Source organism: Cornus florida, unplaced genomic scaffold, assembly GCF_030987335.1.
Source record: "Cornus florida cultivar Cherokee Brave unplaced genomic scaffold, ASM3098733v1 CherokeeBrave_3.0.0_Hap2_Chr07, whole genome shotgun sequence".
Classification (NCBI taxonomy): Eukaryota; Viridiplantae; Streptophyta; class Magnoliopsida; order Cornales; family Cornaceae; genus Cornus; species Cornus florida.
Window position 1 is genome coordinate 5562633 of NW_026775577.1, and position 10955 is coordinate 5573587.

Genomic DNA, 10955 nt, shown 5'->3' on the forward strand with positions numbered 1-10955 from the left:
TGGTGACTCCGCAGCGACTGGGTTTTATCAAAACAATTCTTCAACATACTTTCCCAAAACTCCCCTTTTTCATTTCAAAATCAATTCTTCCCATTTCTTGTCCAATGTAAATACATAGATGTGTTTATGTCATGCCAATATTCATCATTTCACAATTAGCTCAAATTTAATTAGCAAGACACAATTCATAAAAATTTCTAAGGAAGCTACAACATGTTTTCATACAATAGCATCTAGTATGATAGGCATATAAAGAATCATCATATAGGCATGCTCTTCACATAGACCATTTATCACACATAATTGCACAAATTTACATGTATACATCACAACTAATCAATTGGCTAAAGACTATACAAATTGAGCATGCCAAACAGTCATTTAAGAGAGATTAACTCACAAAAGCACAAGACCTCATGGATTAAGAGCCCCTACCTCTTAATTGCGCAAAGCCCTCAAAATGGCCTAGATTTTCGAAGTTGTTAGGGAGATCCAAATTTGAAATTGTTGGTATCAATGCGTAGAGCTTATCGTGCTCTCCGTTTTGCCTCATATGGCACTTAAATCCGACAAGTAATGAAGATGGAATCATAGCTTGAAGTTTGATTGTGAAATTGAAAAAAAAAAATGCAAGGAAATGAGATGAGAGAGAGACTTACGGGAGAAGTGAGATTTTGAGACCAAAAATGTGGTCTATAAGTCATTTAGATGGTGGTAGTGGGTGTCACCCATTTCTTTTATAATTTTCCTTTTTCTTTTGCCCTTTAATTCTCACCACACACCTATATGTACACATATTAAATCATAACCATACACAACACATTAAATAAAATAAATATGATGCAAATGAATCCAATTAAAATCCCTACGCTTGACAATTCCAGTAGTGGGTCCCACACGGAACCGTCTAGCTCGAAAAGCTGAAAAATGTAAAAATGGTCACCCCTACATTTCAAAGAGTCCTGGACTCAATGAAATGCCCCAAACAAATTCTAGGACACAACCTGTACACTCCACAATGTCCGGTAAGAAAAATGTGAAAAGACGAAAATGCACTTGCGGCTACAAAATTCTGGAAAAATGAAAAACGCTAAAAATCAGAAATGTCACACCTAGTACTTGAGCCTATGAAGCTTGGATAGAGCAATGTTAAAGGAGTTCAACCCCAAAAATATTTTAAGTGTTGAAGAAAAAGACGCTTCAGAAAATAGTTGAAGAAAATTGGCTAAGTGTCAATATGATGATCGAGCACTATCTACTGAAGCTCGAGCATCTATCCAAAGAAGCTCGAGCATCTATCCAAAGAAGCTCGAGCATTGATCCTGATGCTCTAGCATGAACCCTAAAGCTCGAGCATTCGTTCCTGAAGCTCGAGCCTTCTATGACATGTCAGATTAAAAGTTGCGGGATTACTGTCTTTATCAGCCGTATCTCATTCTAGTTGGTCCAGAAGACCTAAAAGCCCACTAAATACATCTTTTCTTCTATAAAAGAAGGCGTAAGCCTTGATAGAAGGGGTCCAAAATTTCAATCGTTTTTTACGGTGTTATTCAGAAGGCTGAAGGTGTGGTGGCTTTTAGGGTTCCTACAACCTTAGAAGTGTAGATCCTGAGGAGAGAAGTACAGTCTGTGACGATGGAGATGAACTCAACACAAATACTATCAAGTCTCGTCATGAGTAGCTAAACCCTTTCTTAGGGCACTGATGTAGCCCAACCTAAATACTATGGTTTGATTGTTTTAACTCTGGGATTAATTTTAATACATGTATTTTCTTGATTATATGACTATGAGCACTTGAGACAACTCAAATGATTTTCATGCTTTAATAGATTATAAACTATTAATACCTTATCTTAGATGTAATGGTATGTTCTCTATTCTCAACCTACCTTGTTATACGGTATCTGGCGGAGCCCTGCCGAACACAAGAATAGAGGTCATATAATGGTACTCTAATGTTTTTTTACAGAAGAACGTTTTTATAATCTATGCTTAGGAAAGGTGGTTCATTCGCAAAGTAGTTAAAGTAGGTAAAGTAGGTAGGCGAATAGTTCACGCTAACCGTAGATAGGTTATAGTTAGCTAAATTTGTAAAACATCTTTCTTTAAAACCCGAATTGAATGAATGTTATTGAGTTCAATTCATTTGGAAAATCTCATTATTAAATTCCTAGAGTTAGTAGAATTAACTGTAGTATATGGTTGTGGTGAAGTCAAAGCCCTAAGATTCCTCTCTCTCTGATCACTCAATTTATTTACTTTACTTTTATTTGATATTTTACTTTTTATTCTAGTTTGTTAAACTGCAACAACCAACAAACTTTCCAACCAGTTACCTCTGTAAACCAATAAAACTAAATTGAAAACTGAATGCAAATCTCATCTCCCTATGGGTTCAACATCCTCTCTACGTAGAACTATCCCAAATGATATCGTTTAATTGCGAGAGACACATCAATAAGCTCACAAGGCAAACAGAATTATTAATCCACAAGAGTTTATCATCTCAACAAGACAAATCTCTAGAATTAAATACACTAGTAAATGAATCAATTTACTTATACATGAAATACATACTATACATGCTTTGAATCATAAAACCCTAAGTCAAGCCTATTATTTCTACATTTATATGTAATACAACAATTTTATAAGCATGTAATCAAGGTACATTAATCCCAAATACATATAAAACACAAAGGAAAAAAACATACAACAACCCTTACCTCACTAGATGATTGGCCCTCTAGAATCTAAGGCAAACAAACTCAAAATGAAAAACTAAAAAACAATTTTCTAGATCAAGGAGAGTGGAAGCTAGGATCTTCAATGTTGAAGACCAAGTTCCTCAAGCAATGAGGTCAAATTTCAGAAATGGAAAAACAGGTTCCAGGATTCCCCAAACTACTTACTAGAGATTCACCCTTCCAGAATACCATGCAAATAAGGTCAAAATGAAAAATTGGAAAAACATCTTCTAAATCAAGAAGAGATGAAGATATAATCTTCAAAGCTCAAGATCAAATTCCCAAGGCAAAGGATTCAAAATTTGAAAATAGCAAAGAGAGGTCTGTTTGGCTGCAAGGTGGTTAAGTGAGGATTCAACAAAAATCTCTAACTTTTCCACTAATAATGGCTATGTTAGCCAAACACACACACACTAACACCACCTCTCTCACACAGAAACACATCCACACCCTCCAAATGTCATAATCCTGAGGCTTTCCACAAGGCTTAATCTCAAACCTACACTTGTCACTAATTTAAGCCAACAAGTGTTTCAACCAAAAGTCTACAAGTGGATGAATCTTCACCCTCCATTTATCACAATCCAAAGCACCCTCATAAGGCCTAATCACAAGCCTACACTTGTCAACATCTCAAGCTAACAAGTGTTTTAATCCAAGGCCAACAAGTGGGTGAATCTACACCCAATACTTGTCACCAAAATAAGCTTCCAAGTCTTTCCACCCACATGCTTACAAGTGGTCTAATGAGAGTGTGATACTTGTCACACTTTTCCAAAATTCGCAAAACTACATATTTAATGGAAATCAAGTAATGTAGATGAACGTGAAGTCAGAACTCAAATCCGAACTCAAAACCCTAATTCGGAACTCCGAAACCCTAAGGTTACTCAAAAAAAAAAAAGAATGCCGAAAAAAAGGAAAAGAAGAAAATGGCCGGGTCATTACACGAGTCATTCTTTATTTTTCATGTAATCTTTTTAAACATGTTCAATACATAAATGACACTTTTGAGTTATTGCATTCCTTTCTTTTAATAGATTGACCAAAGATTTTATTTTTGGGTGTTTCTCACTTAATGCCCTTTAAAGCTTCTTCCCAAATTTCTTTCTACCTTCTTAGTCATGTGATACCCATCGACTCCGAGACATGAGTTAATCAGGCCCAAGCCTAAACTTAAGGGAATATCAAACAATTAAAGTATTTAACAAGCATATAATATAAAAAGAAATAATAATAACGAATAAATCTAAAAGATAACTAAATAATAAAGCTCTATTAATTAATCCAATAAAATAATCCTGCATTAATCTAAATCCTCTAATACCAGTAACCATCTATATTACAACTTGGGAATCTATCAAATGGACCTCTAATCCAAAACCCATTTGAAACTAAAATAAAACTGAATCCAAAGACGAAAACCTAAAAAAGAAATCGTACGTAAAGTCAGAAGAGTGAATAAACTGTCTCTGCTCAGTACGAACAATCTCTAAGTCTGGAACTGAGGAATACCTGTAAAATAATGGTGGTTCAGTGATGACAGCTAAAAAGTGCGTATTTAAACCCCTTAAGCTTAGGCACTCTAGTACCTTTATCTATCTTACTTTACCGTTTTAGATTGATTTCGTATTATTTCCATTTTCAGGCACTTATCCCGAAAATAAGCTAACTCAGCCAAATAAGAGCTTAATTAAAGCAATTCTGGGATTAAACAAAGAAAGGAACAAAGTGGAGAAAGAAGGAAGCAAATGAAGCCAAAGCTGGGAAGCAGCAAAGTTCGATCAATCCAAGTTTAAGGTTCAATCGATCGAACAATGATCGATCTCAGCACTTCAAGATAGATCCAAGGCTTGGCCCAAAAGCATAAAGTCCAAAAGTTCGATCGATCCAACACCACCCTTTGATCAATTGAACACTTTTGTCCTTATTCAAATGATTGATCCTATCCACAACTGTACCACCCACTAACCACTTTTATCCTTTTCCCAAAAATATCTCTCAAAATATCTCGGATTTGTCTTTTCCCAAAAAGCTCAACCAGTTGGATCGATCCAGCCTAAGTTCGATGGATTTCAGCCAGTTCGATCGATCTAAGTCCAAGGTTCGATCGATCGAACTTCCTCTAGTGCGAAAAAAGTTAAATTTCTGACTTATGCAATCCGTCCTCTATCCAATCATTAGAGAATGTTCTTTGCACCACCCCAGCTCATTTTTTGTGCCACTTGACCTACCTATAAAATGAATATGATACACTTTTTAAGACATACACTATTCTAGGGTTTAATCTCTTAGAGAGCAAGCTTAGAGGAGGAGGAGGCTAAAGACACCATTGGAGTTCTTCATCAACAAGGAGCAAATTTCAACCATGGAGTTAGCCCTTGAGGGTTGGAGCAACATCACCATGAGTAGCTAGACATCCTCTTGGGGCTAGAGTTAGCCCAAGCATGCTTTCTATATCTTAATCTTATGTATTATTGAGGGATTAATGTTGTAATTAATGTTTTGACACTTTGATATATATAGATCTTGTTTATTCAATGATTTATATGGTTTAATGCTTCCAATTGATTATTTCATTCTATCCATATGTCTATGTATGCTAGAATAGATATTCATGTACTTGTCTCTAGATGTTGTGTTATTGATGCATGTCTATGTGTATTGATGCTATAAATTTGGAGATTGTCAAAACGTAGTGCTTAAAGGAATGCTCTTGTGATTCTCTTGATGGTTCATACTTATTCCTTGATGGATTGTGCCTCTCCCCTAGTTTATTTTCATGCTAGTAGTGTAGATGTAGTGTAGTTGTAGTGTAGTGTTAAATGGGAGGACAATCTATGCTTGTTGTTTGATGATCCAAGCTTTTGAATGCAATTAGCATATGTCTTTATCCTTGTGTTGTATTTGGATTGTGAGCTTAATGAAAGGATTAATGACTTATTTTGATCTATTGTGCCTTTCACATGTTGTTTAGACAATATATGCTTCATTGCTTAGATATATTGTGCCTTTCACATGACGTTTAGACAATACATGCTTAACTAGTCATCCTTGCTTGTTGAATCAACCAAACACACACACACACCAATATTGTAACACACCATTTGCCCTCATTAGTCACTTGTCAACAGTATAAAAATGCATTTCTTGGTGGTGATCTCTAAACCCCAAGATCTCTCTCTCTCTTACTTACTCTTAATTGCATTAATTGTTATCACTTAGTTTAATTTAGTTGTTCTCTAATCAACCAACCAACCAATTGTTCGATCACTCGACCTACTAGCCTTAATAACGATTCCATGACATTGTTCGATCCTCACAATCCCTTGGGACGATCCCTACTCACCCTAGCTATATCTATAGTGAAAGGTAGTAGTGGCTTCTATAAATGTAAACCTCTTGGCCCTCGCCTTAAAATCCACACACTCTCAAGCTTGACGGTGGTACGACATACACGTCATCAGTTTTTGGCGCCGTTGCCGAGGATTGATTGATTTGATTTGGCAACGTTGGATTTGTGGAATCAATTAGGATTAGTACTCTTTTGATCGTGTCTTTACTTTATTTTTTTATTTTTCTTTTTGGTTACTTATTGTGTTGTTCTTACTTAACTAGGTGCATTGTTGGAGAGAAAGCAAGCAAAAGAGCATTCAAGCTAAGCAAGCAAGAAAAAAGCTACAAATTCTAAAAATTTGTTAAGCTAAGCTTTAAATTTGGAGTTGAAGTGTTAAAGGACCTTTGTGAGATTTTCTTTAATCAATCCCTTAGTTAAATCGTCGGCCCGCGTGGAGGCTCGTCTTTAATTATTCTTTGCATCATTGTTGTTAAAGCATAGGAGGATGAATTAAGTGTTTGTGGAAGAAGTCTAATTGCATTGTTGTAAAGGCATAGTGTTTGTCATTCTTTGTGCTTGTTGTGTTTTGCATTGTACATGCATGGACGTCATTCATTGAGACCAACTCTTGTCCCTCTTGATTTGCATCTTGAATCCATCGTTAGAAATCCTAGGGGAAGAGGAAGTTCAAATAGAACCAATCTATCAATGGATGACCATAATGATAATCATGTTGAGGACCTTGGTCACATAGACCAACAAGGTATCATTCATCCCAATGGGCACAATGAGAACATACAAGTGCCATTAGGCATGCCTAGGCCATTCATTCACCAGCCACCACAACAACAAGGCTAAGCTCCATATGGAATGCCAAGGCCAATGTATGTTCCACAACCTCCCATCATCAATCAAGGAATTCAAAACCAAGGTGTTCATACTGCACCTCAAGTAGCTAATCCACCTCTTACTTTAAGAGACCATTATGTGCCTAATGAGTATAATGCACGTACATACATCCAATTGCCTCCATTTAGAGCACATCATTATGAAATTAAGCCACAAACCATTCAAATGCTTCCTAACTATCATGGACTTCCAAGTGAAGAACCTTACAAGCATTTGGATGAGTTTCTTGAAGTATGCTCCACCGTAAAATATATGGACATGCCGGAAGAGGTTTTAAGACTCAAACTTTTTCCATTCACCTTAAAAGACAAGGCAAAGTATTGGTTTAACAATCTTAGGCCTTTTTTAATCACTTCTTGGGCAGAAATGCAACAAGAGTTCTTGAAGAAGTACTATCCGGTTTCTAAGACCAATGCAATGAGAACCTCAATTCGAGAATTTTCACATGGGGATGGAGAAACGTTTCATGAGGCATGGGAACGCTTCAATGAATTGCTTAGGAAGTGTCCACATCATGACATGCCCAAATGGCAATTAGTTCAATATTTCTTTGAGAGCTTATCGGACAATTATAAGGGCATGGTTGATGATTCCATAGGTGGCTCATACATTGATAGGCATGAGGATGACGTGTGGCGTCTTTATGAGAGCATGAGTGAAAATTCTATGCATAGAACACTATCATCCAAGAATGGTAAAAATTCACAAGGTAGGAAGAGTGTTGGCTTACATCAAGTCGACCATTCAAATGAAATAGCCACCGAAATGAAGTCTTTATCTCAAAGGTTTGATAAATTTTTCATTAACCAAAACTCGGCGAACCAAGTATCTTCCTTCCCTAACCATTCTCATTGTGCATCAAATGAAACATGTATGACTTGTTCTAGTGTTCTTCATTCTACTTCTCATTGTCCTTATGGACAAGTGCAAAATGAAACTAATAAACAACTCAATGCAGCTTTTGTGAACCAAGGGAACAATCCTTATGGTACTCACTATAATCCAAGTTGGAGGAATCATCCGAATTTCTCTTGGAAAAACCAAGGAGAGGGCTCAAATCCTTCCCAATGCGTTTTTCAAGGGAAGTACATTCCACCTCCAATTCAAAACCAAGGATCCCAAGGTTATAGACCTTATCAATCACAAGGGAATCAATTTGTTAATTCTCATTTTCCCAACCAATCTTATTCCCAAGGTAATACCAGAAGTCCCGCCTTTGAAGAAAAAGTTTTAAATGCTTTGGGCACTTTAGAGGCTAACACTCAATTGCTTCATTCTCACTCTCAATCTATTGCGAAACTAGAAACCCAAGTAGGGCAAATAACAAGCACTCTCAATGCAAGAGAGAAGGGAAAGATGCCTATTAATGCCCCACCTAAGCAACAATGTGTTGTGGAAACCCATTCCTCATTGGAAGGCCACACCATTGAATATGTTAATGCGGTGACTACCTTGCGGAGTGGTAGAATTATGGACAATCAAGTAGAAATGTCCAATGAAAAGAGTGAACTGGTGCAACCTCAAGTTATCACCCGTCCCGTTTCATATCCCATTCCTCCTTCATTGCATATACATGACCTTGTAAATGAGAAAGTTTTGAAAAATGTGTTTGAAAAAGAAGTTTTTAAAAATGATGTTGAAGAAGTTTTGCTGAAAAATGACTTAGAACACAATGATTTGAAAACTTCTTATGTTGAAGAGAGTTCAAAAGAAAATTCTGAAAAATGATTGAACCAAAAGTTCCATTTCCGGATGCCTTAAAAGGATCCATTTCAAAAGACAAGCAAAACGCAAAAACCAATGAAATTATGAAAATGTTTAGGCAAGTGAAAGTTAATCTTCCACTATTGGATGCGATCAAGCAAATTCAGGCTTATACCAAATTCTTAAAAGACTTCTGCACCCAAAAGCGGAAGAACAAGAGCCAAGCACCAAGAAAAGTGGTTTTGACCGAGTAAGTAAGCTCAGTTTTGCAACATAACACTCTTCCAAAGTTTAAGGACCTCGGTTCACCCACTACATCATGCATTATTGGTGATCATATTATTAATCAGGTGCTTCTTGACTTAGGCGCAAGTGTTAACCTTCTTCCATACTCGGTTTATATCAAATTGGGCCTAGGTGAATTGAAACCGATGTCGATAGTTTTGCAACTTGCCGACCGATCCATTAAGAAGCCTAGGGGTATAATTGAGGATGTTTTGATTAAGATTGATAAATTCTTCTTCCTAGTTGATTTGGTTGTCATAGACATAGAACCGGTCCCCAATCTTAAGAGCCAAATTCCCGTTATCCTTGGTCGTCTTTTCTTGGCAACTGCTAATGCCAACATTAATTGTAGGACGGGGATAATGAAGATCTCATTTGGCCACATAAAGGTGAAGTTGAATATCTTTAATCCCACACCCAATTCATTTGACAAATATGAAGAAGAGGTTAATGTTATAGATAAATGTCATGATCTTCAATGTCAAGGAAATGAGCTTTTGTGTAAGACCAAAACTTCCAAAGGATCATCTTCAACTTTGCATTCTAAAAGTCTTATTTCAAATTCTTGCTTTGAAAGGGCATGGAAGTCCAAAGGTTGTGATTGCATAGACAAGGGACCAAAAGTTTCTTTTGAGCTTAATCCAACAAGTTCTTTAAAGAACCATTTGTCGGGTGCAGTTCAAAGCATCTATCACCCCAACAAGGAGGGGATGCATTATAAGATCTTTGATCCGGGCTAAAAGAGCCCAATGTCTTGCTAGAGACGTTAAAGACTAACAACGACATTTTGTAGGGTGTCAAAACCCTATTCCTCCCTCATTTCTATCTTTCATTTCATTTCTTGCGAAGTCTAGATACTTGTTTTTGGTTTATATGCATTGAAAGGAACTTTAGTGAGGATTGTATGAGCTTTCATGTCATTATTAAGCATTCTACATAGTTCGATCGATCTCAAACCTGAGTTCGATCGATCGAACTCCATTCTGCATCCAACACTTAGAAAAATTTTTGACCTACAGAAACCTGTATCCAAATCACCTCTCTGTCCCATCGTTCGAACTAACTCTTAGATCGATCAAGAGACCTTCGATCGATCCAACTTCCAAGTTCAATCGATCTCATGATTCAAAACTTAGAAAAATTTTGAGCCTACATCAACCTGCATATTTCACCTCTCTGTCTCATCGATTGAAACATTCCAAGATCGATCAAGAAGTTCTTCGATCGATCCAACTTTCAAGTTCGATCGATCTTCAAGTTCCAACACTTAGCCAATTTTTTGAGCCAAAAACCTACATATTTTTGCTCTCTGTCTGATCGAGAGAACTCTTGTTTCGATCGATCTCAGTTCTCCATTTCATTATTTTGATTTTGTTTTGACTTTTCAAATTTTAAAAATCCAAAATATTTTTATTTTTATTTTATTCTATTTTATTTCATTTTATTTTATTTTTCAAAAAGTTTTCAAAAATTCAAAAATATTTCAATTAGTTTTTAATTATTATTGTTTATTCAATTAAATTTTAAATATATATATATATATTATTCTATTTTATTTTTATTTTACAATTTTTAATTTTAATTCCAATTTTTAATTTTAATTTTGCAATTTTCAAAAATTTCAAAAATCCCAAAATACTTTAAAAAGAGTTCATCAAAGTTCGATCGATCTCAGTTGAAGTTCGATCGATCGAACTGTGTCGGGAATGTTTTTAAAAATAGAACCGAGGGTTTTCTAGATCGATACCTTAGATCGATCTCACCCTCTCTGCAAACCCTAACCCCCTTCTCCGTCGCCATTGTGCCATCACCTCTCCCACCTCCGGTGAACTTTTCGGCGAACATCTAAGTATCAATCTCTCTCTCCCTTCTCGGATTCATCTTCACTCTTCCACATCTCCACTTCTCTCATCGTTTGAGGTAAGATCCAAGAATGTCCCTTATAATTTAAGCTTCAATCTTGTGCATAC

The 10955-nt window shown here is 36.2% G+C and overlaps 1 pseudogene; it reads right to left on the minus strand.

Annotated features, from left to right (window-relative positions):
* Positions 1-7418: 7418 nt before the first annotated feature.
* On the minus strand, positions 7419-7517 carry LOC132267845 (small nucleolar RNA R71; annotated as a pseudogene).
* Between the last annotated feature and the right edge of the window lie 3438 nt (positions 7518-10955).